Below are 16,000 nucleotides of genomic sequence, written 5' to 3'. Positions count from 1 at the left end.
TTTTCATCAAGAATGCTTGAAAGTCCTCTATTCCACTGAATGACCATATTTTCCCCTGAAACATAATACTCAGTTTTGCTGGGTAGGTGATTCTTGGTTTTAATCCCAGCTCCTTTGACCTCCAGAATATCATATTCTAAGCCCTTCAATCCCTCAGTGTAGAAGCTGTCAGATCCTGTGTTATCCTGATTGTGTTTCCACAATATTCAAATTGTTTCTTCCTGGCTGCTTGTAATATTCTCTCCTTGATCTGGGAATTCCAGAACCTGGCTATAATATTCCTAGGTCATTTCTTTTTGGGATCTTTTTCAGTAGGCGATCAGTGGATTCTTTCAACCTCTATTTTGCCCTCTGGTTCTAAAACATCAGGGCAATTTTCCTTGAGAATTTCTTGAAGGATGATTTCTAGGTTCTTTTTTGGTCATGGCTTTCAGGTAGTCCAATAATTTTAAAATTGTCTCTCCTGGATCTATTTTCCAGGTAAGTAGTTTTCCCAATGAGATATTTCACACTGCCTTCTATTTTTTCATTTGTTTGGATCTATTTAATGGTATCTTTATTTCTCATTAAGTCATTAGCTTCCATTTACTCCAATCTAATTCTGAAGGAATGATTCTCTTCAGTGAACTTTTGAGATTCTTTTTCATCTGGCAAATTCAGCTTTGCAAGGTATTCGTTGCCTTTTTGAGCCTTTTTTGCCATTTGAGTTAGTCTATTTTTTTAAGGTGTTATTTTCTTCAGTCAGTTTGTTGTCTCTCATTTCATAATTTTCTTGCATAATTCTTATTTCTCTTCCCAATTTTTCCTCCACTTCTCTTATTTGGTCTTCAAAATCCTTTTTAAGGTCCTCTATGGCCTGTAACCAGCTTGTATTTTTCTTGGAAGCTTTTGGTGCAGGAGTTCTGACTTCACTGTCTTCCTCCTGTTCCATGCTTTGATCCTTTTTGTCCCCAAAATAGGAGTGTAAAATTGGGTTGTTCTGTTTTCTTTGCTTCCTTTGCCTGCTCATGTTGCCACTCAATTATTTGAGTTTTTTTTTTTTGCCACAGTAGGACTCTGCTACCAGACAGGGGAGCTTTGTACCAAACACTGGGGTTTTCTCAGCTGTCAAAGATATTAATTGGGTGCCCTCTCTGAAGCCTCTACATGCTCTGGTGAGCTGGTCACACACCCAGGACCTCCACCCTAGACAGTGATCCTGATCCAAGCAGATTAATACAAGAGTGATAACCCTTCAGATTGTTCACTTGGTCCCCCTACAATATGAAGGCCACGAGATGAAGCAGCCATGTGTCTGTGGATGCATGGCCACTGTGTCTCAGCTGCTTCTTGCCCTGGGAGCAAAAGCCAATGTACTCCCAACTACTGGATCCCAAAGTCCACACTGCACTGATCTCTTACTTTGTCCTTAGTATCTATGTGTTGATAATTCTGCCACAGCTGCTGGTGATCTGAAGTTCCTCTAGCCAGTGTCTGGTAAGGCCCACCCTGAGGCTAAAACCTCGGCCTTGTGCAGGGCTGGGCTTGGCTCCCAGAGCACTGTGATGGCCACTTCCTGTTGGCCTGCCGGGCTGTCCTCAGTGGGAGGTTAGCTTCTCTTGTCATTTTGTGGGTTCTGTAGCTCCAAACTTTCTTCAGAGTCACCTTTTACTCTAAATGGAGGAGGTGGGAGCCGGAACCCAGCAGAAATCCTGTTTTTACTCTGTCATCTTGACTCTCCCCTCTGTTTTTTTTTTTCCATCCCTTCTGCCATCTGGAAGTGATTTCTCCCTCTTCAAATTTCTCATAGAGCTTTATCCATACTTCTTTGCACTTATTCTATTCTATTTTATTCTATAATTACATATATATGTGTCTTAAGCTCTTTACTTTCTCTCTTCTCCCCCAAATCAGAATGTAAGCTCTTTGAGGGAAGAGGAAGAGTCTGCATCTTTCATATTTTCAGTATTTACATTATTTCCTCTTTTTTATTTTCTACTGGACTTTGTGTTTCTTGGACTTTTTATTTCTATGGACTTTGCCATTTTTTAACCTCTTGGAGTTCAGACTTGTGCTTTCCTGGAAGTAGAGAAGTCCTAGTATGGAGACGCCTTTCACTTATAAAGGTCAATAATTTGCCTGTAACTTCTAGTCTTAGAGAATTTCCTGCATTGGTGAAAGATTAGATGAGTTGTCCATGGTAAAACAGCTAGTATGTATCAGAGGTACAAGTAGCTAAGCTCAGGTGCTTCTGACTCAATGACATCATACAAGTCACTATGCCTCATAGTCTCCTTTTGTTCATAATAATTGCCTAATAAGTGTTTGTTGAAATGTGAGAAATAAAGCTGAGCCCCACTTTAAGGAAACATGATAAAAGTAAATTTGAACTTATTCTACAGATAAATCAGGGGTGACGACTTACGTCGCAAAATATCCCTTTGTTTCACAAAAGAATTGCATGTAATGTTTCTTTACATGATTGTGTTTCCCTAATATATTGAAGGATTTGGTGAAAGATTATGACAAACTACTTAAAAGAAACATTTAAAGATAAACTTGTAACTTGTTCTTTCTTTCATTCCTCTCTCGGTGCAGTTCCTGACTCTTTGACTTTCTTCTCCACCATGCTTCCCTTGGATATCTCCCTTTTAAATTTTCTTTTATTTGCTACCTTCCCCATTAGAATGTAAGCTCCTCAAGAGCAGGGAATATATTTCTTTTTGCTTCTATTTGTATATCCAGTGCTTACTATATTACTTGACATGCAGTATGTGTTTAATAAATGCTTACTGATTTGTTGACTTTTAAGGACTATTGGCGATTGAAAAACAAACTATCTCTAAAAATTGGAAGTGAGATAACCTTTTACTTAACGAATTATAGGGAAAGGGGAGGCTAGGTGGTGCAGTGAGTAGAACACCGGCCCCGGAGCCAGGAGGACCCGAGTTTGGTTCCGGCCTCAGACACTTAACACCCACACAAAAAATAAACTAGCTGTGCAACCTTCGGCAAGTTACTTAACCCCAATTGTCCTCCAAAAAGGCAAAAACAAAAAAGAATTATAGGGGAAACAAATTAGATACATGCTGGACAGGACAGAAATACTCAGTGCAACCTAATCCAAATACTGTATGGGCTGTGACTGTGTATGAAAAGATAATTCATCTCTTTTCATTTGACAGGAAGGCGGGAGCTGAAATCTCATGAGACAAGTCAAGAAAGTCCTTGTATGGGTGAATATGAGGTCTTTCAAGGTGTGACCAAGAAAAACGCTGAGAGAACAATACCAGTCATTCTGTGAGACTGTTCAGCACCATAGCTATCCAGACTTTTGCTGCCAGTGTGGCTGCATTATGCGGAATCCGTATGGATCAAATACAGAGGTGGCTATAATTGTTCCTATTACCTATTAAGAATGAACTTGGTGACATTCCTGTTTTTCTGCCCCATGTGCCTTTCTGGCTTTCATGCTAAGCCTATATGCACCATCTCAATTTCTTAAAGAGTATACTCATTTTCTGTATGTTGTGTGTTTTAAAAAACTATTTCCTCCATGTTTATGGATGTTCCTAGAAGTTTCAATGTACATGAGAGGGAGGATATGATCATCCAGGTATATAGATATATAGAAAGAAATGGATTCTCTTTCTTATCGCTGGGGCTAGCTGGGAGCTCAAGTTGACCAAAAAGAGATTTTATTGACATATCAGTATAGTTTTCTCAAAATAGAAAAGAAAAAAGTGAATACGGGCCACCCTGAACACAGATGAGCCAGAAGATTCTGTGTAGAAGATGATTTGCTAAATGAGTGGCAACAGCCTCAGTCAACTTCTCTTCCCAAAGGGAAGGTTCCAAAAAAAAGGCTTAAAAGGACCTTATTTCCTTTGAGAGGTATAGTGAGAGAATTGGCTAAGGCATAAGTCATACCCATTGGGATTTCTGAAAGGGGGAGCTGGGAAGGAGTGGTACCAGCCACAGATGAGTCAGGGACAGAAAGAAACAGTTGTTAGCTTTTTTCCCCTTTAGTCAAACATATCCTACTTCCAGCCACTGCTAGATAAGCATATGGGAAAATTGGCAGTTGATCTGTACTTTTTTTCAGGACCATGCCTATCTAGTGTGTAAATAGTTAAATACTTACAAATAGCGGATTACTACATAGACCTTTAAAAGGCAAGGTGCTGAGGGAAAGAGATGAATTAATTCTCAGACTCAGTTGCTATCTTCTGTATGTCTTAAGTCTTTTCTCCCTTGCTAATAACCAGCTTCCATAAGCAAGATTTTGTGTACCATGGGTGTCGTTTATTTTTTCCCGATTGTTTACTTTTAATCTTTAAGTGATATTGAGCAAAAATGATATAGAAAAAGCAATACAGCAGCTGTGTCTCAGCCATATCTCTGTGGAACTTGACTCACAGAAGAAAAATAATGTGAAATTCACTGAGCATATTGCAGTCCCTCAGTTATAATGATAACCTTCCATATATTTCAGCTTTTAAAATGTAAGTTTATCAACTGTTTCCTTAAGAGGAAGTAAAAGTGAAGATGAGAAAGTGAGCAAATGTAAGAATTTCTGCCTATGTATAGGAGGTCATTTATAGAACTCTACTATAATAAAGTGTTAGTCAATTTGATTTCAGCGCAGCTAAGTGGCACAGTGGATAGAGTACTGGCCCTGGAGTCAAGAAGACCTTAGTTAAAAAAAATCTGTCCTCAGTCACTTAACTCTGCCTCAGTTTCCTCAACTGTAAAATAAGCTGGAAAAGGAAATGACAAAGCACTCCAGTATCTTTGCCAAGCAAACACCAAATAGGGTCTTGCAGAGTCAGACTCAACAACAACAACAAACATAACAACTGAATTAAAATCAACAGGCATTTGAATTACTTATTCTGCTAGTTGCTAGGGATAAGGACAAGGGCAAAATAGTCTCTGCCTTCCAGGAGCTTACAGTCTTTTTGGAGATGTACAGCATGTTTACAAATAAGAAAATGCAAAATAGATATCCAAAGTGATAAATAGAAAGTAATATCAATAGAGAGGTAGTAGATGAGGATGGGGGTGGTGTTGGTGGTTGCAACTGAGCTGTACCTTTAAATGAGTTGAGGATTCTGAAAGACAGAGTTCAGAGGGGGTCCATTCCCAATTTCATTCTGGTAGCATGCCATTAGTTCTCTACTTAGGTCCTATTAAAAATGGATTTGATTCCTTCCAGCCTTCCTTTTGGATGAATATGGGACAGTAACAATCAATTCCCTTTAAGAATGATCAAAAATTGGAACGGATTGAGTGTAGACATAGTATTTATCCTGATTTGAGAGTTTAAGGAAGAGTTTGGATGATCACTGGTTGGAGATGCTTATTCGGACAGGAGTTGAATTAGATGGCCTCTGAGGTCCCTTTTAACTGAGATTCTATGAGTCAGAGAATTCAGCTGTTCTTTTTAACACAAACTAGAATGCCTGGTATATTGTTGGCATAGTGGCTGAGCATGACACAGAAAGAGTCTAGGGTCTTCATAAAATCTTTAGGAAAGATCAACACCTTTGAAACCTTAGTAACCTCAGTTGCAGGTGTTTCTGAGGCAATGACATTTCAAGAGAAGTTGAATTTTTTTTCACCGTTCAGAAGGACTTCAGGTCTGTTCACCAAAGGACATGGATTAAATTCTTGTCTCTGGCAACCATTTTTTTCATTTATGGAAGTACATCATTTCATATTTGGAAGTGACCTAAAAAGCTATTTGCCCAACTTGTGACTGAAAAAAAATCACTTCTACATTCAGACTTTCCTGAAAGTGATCATTCAGTTTAAGGACTGGACTTAAGAACTTAAACATTTTTTAAAGAACTTATTACCTCCTGAGGTGATCCATTTCACTTTTGTGTAAGTCTAATTGTGTGGAAGTTTTTCCTCACTGTAAGCCTGAATTTGCCTTTTTGTAGCTTCTACCCCGTGTTCCTGGTTCTACTCTCTAGGACCATGCTGAATAAATGACAGCTCTTCCACATCCCCTTACCCCTCCCTTCCTCTCTCCTCCCCTTATCTTGCCATTTCTCTTTCTCTCTATCTCTGTTTCTCTGTCATCCCCTTCTCTCTCTTAAATGGATTTGTGATATTATTGACTTAGGAGTTCCCTACTATGTCAACGCCTTCATGCCCCCTCCCCAGTCTGTGCAACTCTAGTTCATATCCTTCCAAAAGTTTACCACAGTGGGGCCATCCATAATACTGGAAACCTTCCTTTATTTCTCTCAAGATCTTGAGACTGCCAGTGGAATACTCTGGCCATCATCCTACCACCCCTCATTCACACCTCATGACTTGCCCATCTCTTTCTGTCTTGTGATTCTTTGATGACATTCTTTATTCCTGTTTTTCTTTGGCATTCTCTATTGGTTTTACAGGGTGACCAAAAAAATCTTAGCACACTTTTCAGTTTCAATATTAGTAAACTGATATAAGAGTTTTGGGACACTTTATATGTTACAGCTTACTAAAACCAACTTTCTATTGACCTCTGTTTGATGTTTGTTACTTTGTTCCTTCAAAAACTGTGGTGAGGCCTCATTTCTCAAGTATATAGAGAACTGAGTCAAATTTATAGCAATACAAATCATTCCCCAAATGATAAATGGTCAAATGAAGAAATCAAAGTTATCTATGGTCATATAAAAATGCTTTACATCACTACTCACTAAAGAAATGCAAATTAAAACAACTCTGAGGTACCAGCTCACACTTATCAGATTGGCTAATATGACAAAAAAGGAAAATGATAAATGTTGGAGAATGTGTGGGAAAATTGGGACATTCTTGGTGGAGTTGTGGTGATCAATTTGGAAATATGCCAAAAGGGCTATAAAACTGTACTTTGATCCAGCAATACCACTACTGGGTCTGTATTTAAAAATAGGTCATAAAAGAGAAAAGGACATATATGTACAAAAATATTCATAGTAGCTCTTTTTGTAATGGGAAATAATTGGAAATTAAGAGAATTCCCATCAGAAAAACCTAGAAAGACTTACATGAACTGATGCTAAGTGAAGTGAGCAAAACCAGGAGAAGACTGTATACAGTAAGAGTAACATTGTGCAATCATCAACTACGATCAATTTAGCTCTTCTGAGTAATACAGTAATCCAAGACAATTTCAAAAGGCTCACGATGAAAAATACTAATCCATCTCCAGAAAAAGAACTGATGGAGTCTGAATGAAGATCAAAGCATACTATTTTCACTTTTTTTGCTTTTCATGGTGTTTTCCTTTTGTTCTATTTCTGCTTTCACAACTAGACACAAATATAACTTGAACATATAGAACTATGTCACATTGCTTGCCGTCTTGGGGAGGGGAAAGAAGCAGGGGGGAGAAAAATTTGGAACTTAAAATCTTTAAAAAATGAATACACATAATTGGAAAAAATACTATTCAATAAAAAACAAAAATTTGAGAAAAAAAAGACTAAGAAAAAGTTTTGGTATTCTATGTCTGTCTGAAATGCAACAAAACTGGTCAAATGTTTTAAGAATATTGGCCTTTGTTGTTATGGGAAGGAAGCCCAAGGTCAGTAAGCATACTTTCCAATTTCTCAGACACAATCTAGCCTACTATCTTCCCCTTTCTCAACTTTGCAACCAGTTCATCATCCATCTTTACTGTCCGACTCAGATACGTTTGAACAACATTTATACAGTGTTCATTCAGATGCATAGTGAAATCTGGGCAGTGGACATTCTTTGGCCATTTAGCCTACAATGTGTAGATAAATAGGACAAACTTCTTTCTGCAGTTTCTTGGAGTCATCTGCAAACAGGACCATCTGAAATACCTTACTTTCTATCCACCATGACTCCCTACTTGACCTGGTCTCTGTGCTAGAGATTGTCCATCACAGTGGCCAATACTTTTCCTGAGTATACATTTTCAGGCTCCTCACCTGATGTTTTATTATCTAATAGGGTTATTTATGTCACGTCTTTCAAGGAATTTTGATGTAAGGATGGGATATACCTTGTTGCTAAAAAAAACCCAAAAAAACCTGAGGCAACATTTTGTTCTGCCAAATTGAATGATTTTTTTTGGGGGGAAGTAATCAAAAATTAGTCAATGCATTTATTAAGCACCTTCCATGTGCCAGATGGATAGCTAAGTGGTACAGTAGATAGAGTGCCAGGCCTTTAGTCAGGAGATGCAACTTTATGAGTTCAAATCTTACTTCAGACACTTACTAACTACGTGATCCTAGGAAACTCACTTAACCCTGATTGCCTCAGTTCTTCATGTGTAAAATGAGCTAGAAAAGGAAATTGTGAACCCCTCTGGTATCTTTGCCAAGAAAACCCTAAATAGGGTGATCAAGAGTTAGGCATGACTGGAAAATGATTTAAAAAGTAAGGAAAGATTTCAAAGTTGTGGAAAATAATTTCAGACCTTATTGATTTCAAAAAGTGACCCAGATAATCCACAACCATAACCAGTGACATATAGGCCTACTCCCCCAACTATATAAAATTTTTAGGAGGGTTATCTGGACACAACTTGAGAGTGCTCCAAATAGGGCATTCATAAGGAACGGTCATGCTTTATAAAGTTATATTCAATAATGGACTACATTTTTATTATCTCACAAATGTCTGAAAGATGTATAGAATATAGAGTATAAGACATGACTGAGGGGCGGCCAGGTGGCTCAGCGAGTAAGAGCACTGGCTCCAGTGTCGGGATGACCTGGATCAAATCCAGGCTCAGATACTCAGCACCACACCCAGAAATAACTGGCCGTGTAACCTTGAGCAAGTTACTTAACCCCGATTGCTTAAAAAAAAAAAAGACATGACTGAAAAAGACTTAGCAACAAAGAATGTTCCAGCTTGTGCTCAGTTCTGGGGATCCAAAGAAAGGTGAAAACAGTCTCTGCTCTCAAGAAGCTCACAGTCTAAAATGGGAGATAAAGTGCATACAATTATGCACAAAGAAGATACATCCAGGATAAATTTGGGGCAGTGCCGGAAGGAAGGTGCTAAGAATAAGGAGGACTGCAAAAGAATTCTCACAGGAAATTTTAGTTGAGATTGCAAAGAAACCAGGGAAGTTAAGAGATGGAGATGAGGAGGGAGAAAGTTTAAGACATGGAAGACAGTGAGTGAAAGTACCCCTAACAAGGAGACGGGATGTCATAAGGAATTGCAAGAAGGACAAAGTCACTGGATCACAAAGTATATGAAGAAGGAAAAGTAAGGTGTAAGATGACTAGAAAAGTAGAAAGGTACTAGGTTACAAAGGGCTTTTTAAAAGCCAAAGAGGATTTTATATTTGGTCCTAGAGGTAGCAGGAAAATGCTATAGTTTATTGAACTTGTGGGTGAGATGGTCAGATCTATACTTTAGATATTTGACACCTGAGTGGAGGATAGATTAGAGAGGAGAGAGACCTGAGGCGGGAAGAACTACCAACAGGTTATTGCAAAGTCCTGACATGAGATGATAAAAAGCTATCCCAGGGCAATGGCAATGTCAGAGGAGAGAAAGGCAAATAGAGGAGAGAACCTATGAAAGTAGGAGAGACAGGACTAGACAGCTGATTGGATATTGGGATGAGGAGTTGAGGAAAACACTCAGGTTGGGAGCCTGGTTGACTGGGAGGATGGTGGGCTCCTTAACAGTGATATGGAATTTACAAAAATGAGATGGTTTATGGGGTAAAGATAATGACTTTAGTTTTTGACATGGTGAGTTTAAGATGTCTATAGGACACCCTGTTCAAGATGTCTAATAGGCATTTGGAGATGTGAGATTAGCTATTAAGAGAGAGGCTTGGGCTGAACAAGTAAATATGAGAAATATCTGCATGGAGATGATAATCGAAACCATGTGATCTGATGGGATCCCCAAGTGAAATAGTATAGATGAAGAAAAGGGAGCCCAGGGCAGAGTCTTGAACATTAACAGGTGTGACCTAGATGAAGATCTTGTGAAGGAGACAAAGATATAATAATTACAAAGCATTATATTTATACATCTTTCAGGCATTTGTGAGATAATAAAGATATCCATCACTGAATATCACTTTAGAAAACCTGATTGTTTCTTTTTAATGCCCTTTTTGGGAGCCCTCTCAAGTTGTGTACAGATACCCCTTCTAAAAATTTTGTATAGTTAGGAGAGTAGGCATATAGGTCAGTGGCTGTGAATTGTTTGGGTAATTTTTGGGAATCAATAAGATCTGAAATTATTTCCCACGTATTTGGAATCTTTTTTAAAACTTTTTTTAGTCATTTTTCAGTTTTGTCTAACTTTTCATGACCTGTTTTGCTTTTTGCAAAAATACTAGAGAGGTTTGCCATTTAATTCTCCAGTTCATTCTACAGATGAAGAACTGAGGCAAGAGTTAAGTGATTTTCCCAGGGTCACAGAGCTAGTAAATGTCTGCAGCCAGATTTGAATTCACAAAGTTGAATCTTTCTGACTTCAGGCCCAACATCTATTATGCACCTAGTTGCCTTGCTTTAGATATTTTATAAATTAGGATGTTCAAGTCTTGACAATTATATCACCTCCGACACAAGTTCCTCTCTAGATATACTTGAGCCAATCTTGTTCCTTCTTTTATGGTCTTTGTTACACTTAGTGCTATTTCCTCTTTCTCTATAAATGATTTAGGTACTACGATGTCCTAACATGGCCAGGTGTAGTGGTTCCACTATCTTTGAAGGAAAAGAAAAAGTTTCCTTCTTTGGAGGAAAAAAAAAAAGTCTGTTGTAAATAATATATACAAGACTTTTCCATTTCTCTTCTGTTTGTAGTTCTCTTTCTGCTTGCGTTGCTTTTTTTTTTTTTTAAAGCAATCGGGGTTAAGTAACTTGCTCAAGGTTACACAGCCAGTCATTTCTGGGTGTGGTGCTAAGTATCCGAGCCCGGACTTGATCCCCAAGTCATCCCGACACTGGGGCCGGTGCTCTTACTCGCTGAACCACCTGGCCGCCCCTCTGCTTTCATTCTCGAATGACATTCGGATAACTTTCCTTATTTTGGATATCTTGTCAGACTTTGCTCAGAATGGTTTTTACTTTCCATCGATTCTTTCTGCTTTGTAAAATAATATTGCTTCTAAGCATCCACCATTTTTCTTTGGAAGATTTTGCAAATGAGTTTATAGTCTAATCTAGTGTGACATTTGGCAGCCATCTCTCTCTGTTCGGCAAATACTTCAAATGTTTGTTGGACTATTTTGCTCTCCTTATTGTAACAATAAATTTATATTGGTTTATGCACTGGAGGGAATATTATAGTTGTTATTGATGTCATTTCTGTTGTCGATTTCCCATCTTTGGTTATTAATAGCTCATCTAAATAATTCGGGACTAAATCTACTTTAAAATATACCATACCTTTTTCTCATTGTTATTATTTCTTTTTTTTTATTATAGATTCTGATCTTAGTTATGATGAGTCAATGGTCTGATGGTATACAGACTCCCGACTCAGGGATAACTCTAACATCCATGATGTGTCTTTTACTGTCTATTGATATGTTACCAATTTAAATCTTTGTAATGTTGTTTAGGTAGCACAGTAGATAGAGTGCTAAGCCTGGATTCAGGAAGACTCATCTTCCTGAGTTCAAATCTGGCCTCAGACACATACTAGCTGTGTGACCCTGGACAAGTCACTTAACCCTGTTTGCCTCAGTTTCTTCATCTGTAAAATGATTTGGAGAAGGAAATGACAAACCACTCTAGTATCTATGCCATGAAAAACCCAAATGGGGTCCCAAAGAGGTGGACACAACTGAAATGACTGAATAACAAAATGTTGTTATAACAAATAACCAAAAAAAATGTTTGGTGTTTATCACGTCCAGGGATACCATTTTTGAAGAAAATGTGCATGATCAAGCGTTGCTTGGTCTTCATATAATCTTTGGTCTTCAGCCTTTTTTCATTTGTTTTAACTTTTCTGAACCATATTTGATCATATATTTTTTCTCATGTTCACATTGCAGTTACCAACCACCAGAATGTATATTGATTTGATTTGAAGGGTCTTCTCAAGTTCTTCATAAAATTTCTTTACCCATTGTCCTCTGATGCTGGTGCATAAGCTATAGTCATTTTCCTGGTGATCTATTTACAAATACTTAGCACTAGTACTTCAATATGATATTTTTTTAAGCTTTTGAGAATACGATGAAATCCACTCTGGCAACTGTTTTCTTTTGATGCTTCAAAGGGTACTTCTGAGATATCTCTACAGGTAACTGCAACCTTTTACTGTCTTCTGGTTTCATTATGGCAAAAATGTCAGGACTGATGATTCAGCTCCTCCAGAAATGTCTACTCATTGGTCATTGGATAAGTGTTAGGGATGGACCTGAATTAGGCTAGGATCCTGTTAGTTCACAGTTGGTATTGGGAACACACACATATCCATATTTGTGTGTATGTACATACACACATATGTATATGTATATATACACCCACATCCATATGCTCATGCATCTATACATACGTGTGTGTATGTGTATGTGAGTGTATGTGTGTGTGTGTGTGTGTGTGTGTGTAGGGAGACCAATCAGAAGGCAGTTTAAGTAGTCCAAGTATGAGGTGTTGAGGACCTACATCAGAATGATGGCAATATCAGAAGAGAGAAGGGGGCATATATGAGAGATATCAAGAGGGTGCAGATGTCATGACTTATTAGAAAATTGATTATGGAGGGGGTAAAAACAGTGACAAGTTGAGGATGACACTTAGGTTGTAAGCCTGTATGACTAGGAGGATGGTGATGCTTTTAATAGTAACAGCAAAAATTGGGAAGAGGAGAGAGCTTAGGGATAAAGACACTTAGTTCAGCTTTGTAATGTTCTGTGGGGAATCCATTTCAAGATATTCAATAGACAGTTGGATACATGAGACCGAAGGTTATAAGAGAGGTTTAGGTGGGATAAATTGATCTGAGAATCATCAGTATAGAGATAATACTTGAATCCACTGGAGCTGATGAGATCATCAAATTAAAAAAAAGTAGAGAGATAAAAAGTAGATAAACAAGCAGAAGAAAATAGTATTTAGGGAGAAGAGAAAAGATCAAAAGAGGCCACTTATGATTTTTGGGAAAGACTAGTTTGAAGATCCAACAAGGGAGACTTAGAAAAAATGGTCAGACTGGTAGGAGAGAGACCAAAGGAGAGTAGTGTTATACAAAAGAAATGAGAAATAGAGTTTCAAGAAGGTGGTGATTGTTCAATAGTGTCAAAGACTACAGAAAGGTCAAGAAAGATGGAGATTGAGAAAAAAGACATTTAATGTGCCAAATAAGTTATCATTGGTAACTTTGAAGAGAAAAATTTCAGTTGAATAATGTGGTCAGGAACCAAATGGGAAAGTTAAGAAGAGAGTGAGAGCAAAGGCAACAATTTTAGATGGTATTTGCAAGAATTTCAGCCATGAAAGGTGGGAGACATATGGAATAACAGCTAGCAGGGATGGAAAGATCCAGTAAGAGGGCTTTTTTTGGGGGGGTGGGGAGATATGGGGGAGTTTGTAGGCAATTGTAGGGAAGGAGCCAGTAGACAAGGGGAGATTAAAGATTAGTAAGAGGGTAAACATAATAAGAGCAATCTGGTGGAGATGATAGAATGGAATGGAATCACTTGTGTGTGTAGAAGAGAGCCTTGGCAAGCAGAAGGGCCAGATTTTCATGTGATTTAGGGGTGAAGGAGAAGAAAGTGGCAGAAGGTCTCTGAGTGATATAAGATGAAGAAAGGAAAAGAGTAAATGGTAAATGGCCTCGATTTTTTTCCAGTGAAATATGAGGCAAGGTTCTGCAGTGAGAAGGTTGGAAGATGTAGCACAAGAAAAAGTTTAAGAAGGGATGAAATGGTCTGGAAAAGATGATGTGGTGAGTGGGATAGTTATTTGATTAGAGAGGTGTAAAAAGATTGTCTTGATACAGTGAAGGCCTAGTTAAGATTATGTAACACATTTATAGTGACCAAGTTAACACAATTTTGTGATTTTCTCCAACTTTTTTAGCAGCATGTGAGAGGAAATTAAGCCAGTGAATGTAGGAATAACCCAAGGCCGAGTTTTCTCAGGGCAGGATTGGCTATAGTATAAAAAGGCAGGGGAATCAAGAGAAGAGGGTAGTGTTGTTTCACCAAGAAGTCAAGATGGGGAAGAGACGAGATAGGACAGGAGGTGTTGACACATGTGGTCCTGGGATATCAAGTCTGAAGAGTACCAACCCCACATGGGTATCCCTTTCTTTGCCCATAAGTGACCAGGAAGACATGATAATACAATCAGAGATTACCAGAAGTTTCTGTCAAGATAGATGCATCTTCAACTTTGTCCCACCCCTGAACCAATCGATTTCTGGCTTATTCTTGAAGAAAAAATTTAGGATAAGTGTTGGAAGGAACATGGAAAAATAGAGATACTAATTCATTGTCGGTGGAGTTGTGAACTGATCCAATCATTCTGTAGAGCAATTTGGAACTATGCCTAAAGGACTATAAAAGTGTCCATACACTTTGATCCATCAATACCACTACTAGGTCTGTACTCCAAAGAGATCAAAGGAAAAGGAAAAAGACATATATATACAAAAATATTTATAGCAGATCTTTTTGTGGTGAGAAAAAATTAGAAATTGAAGAGATTCCCCATATATTGAGGAATAGTTGAGCTATTTGAGGTATAATATTATGATGGAATTCTATTGTGCTATATAAAATGACAAGGAAGATGCTTTCAGGAAAACCTGGGAAGAATTACATGAACTGATGTAGAGTGAAATGAACAGCACCAGGAGAACATAACATACACAGTAACAGCAATATTGTAATTATGATCAACTGCGAGTGACCTAGGTATTCTGAACAATACAATGATCCAAGATAATTCTGAAGGACTTACAATGAAAAATGCTAGTAGCCATCTCCAGAGAAAGAATTGAGTCTGAATGTAGATTGAAGCATACTTCTAAAAACTTCTTAAAAATTCGTGTGTTTTTTTTTTCTTTTTTGGGTCTGCATTTTCTTTTGCACCATGGCTATATCCAATTGCTTGCTTTCTCAAGGTGGGGGGAGGGAAAAAAAGTTTTGGAACTCAAAATTTAAAAAATGTAAAAAGTGTTTTGCTTGTCAGTGATTGAGGAAAAAAATTAAAATTAAAAAATAAAAATCTAGTCTACTTATCATATTGAGAGGGTTGAAGTAGTGAATCTTGTTAAATATTGATATCACAACAAGGATTTCACATTATACTCCATCTTGCATCTCACTGCATTTTTACTGACTTTCTTCCATGCCTGGAATTCTCTGCCTCCTCCCCTCTGCTTCCTGGTTTCCCTGGCTTCCTTCAAGTCTCAGCTAACATTCATCTTTTTCAAGAATTCTTTGCAAGTCTTGCTTGATGTTAGTGCCTTCCCTCTGAGGTTATATCCAGTTTATTCGGTGTATATCTTGTTCTCATATAGTTGTTTCCCTTACTAGACTTGAACTCTTTCAGAGCAAGAACTGTCTTTCACCTTTCTTTGTATCCCATAATTCTTGGAATATATGATTATTAACTTGATATTTAGAGTATCAATAGTCCAATTAAAGTTTATTGATGGTCTAAAAGCTTTGTGATTCTTAGCCCCTTCATATTATTGGGAATACTCCTAGTCCCCTTTCTCTGCTACAACCATATGTTTCTACAGAAGGGGACCAAACAGTGATAAAAGCCATTTAAACTCCTCCCCCCCAAAACTGAAACAGTTAAAGAAAAATAGAAGAGAGATGCATGTAAGTACTCCAGAGTTTTTTTTTTTTTAATCAGTACTAAGTTTATTCCTTAAACACATCATTTGAGAGACTTCCCTAAAGTGATCAGTAAATTTCCCTATGAAGTGAATTTCCCTAGGGAGTCAGGGAAATTGTGTTTCATCTCTGATCTATTAGCATCTATGAAGAATACATAAAGAATTTAAAAGGAGGTGAAGTGAAACTTCTTCATTGCAACTATTT

At 37.8% G+C, this 16,000-nt stretch overlaps 1 long non-coding RNA gene across 3 annotated transcripts in view; it reads left to right on the top strand.

The window, feature by feature from the left end:
* The window catches only part of LOC138159063 (uncharacterized), a 412,739-nt gene that overhangs the window by 59,919 nt on the left and 336,820 nt on the right, over nucleotides 1–16,000 (top strand). For all 3 annotated transcript variants that reach the window (XR_011167791.1, XR_011167793.1, XR_011167792.1), the window contains exon 2: nucleotides 3,165–3,365. This is a non-coding gene — a long non-coding RNA (uncharacterized lncRNA). The remainder of the gene's footprint in view (nucleotides 1–3,164; nucleotides 3,366–16,000) is intronic.

The sequence above is a fragment of the Petaurus breviceps genome, unplaced genomic scaffold (genome assembly GCF_028583685.1).
Source record: "Petaurus breviceps papuanus isolate PSGF00001 unplaced genomic scaffold, PetGlider_PUasm1.0 175, whole genome shotgun sequence".
NCBI lineage: Eukaryota > Metazoa > Chordata > Mammalia > Diprotodontia > Petauridae > Petaurus > Petaurus breviceps.
Note: the sequence above shows the minus strand (reverse complement) of the source record. Positions and strands in the feature narration are given on the sequence as shown.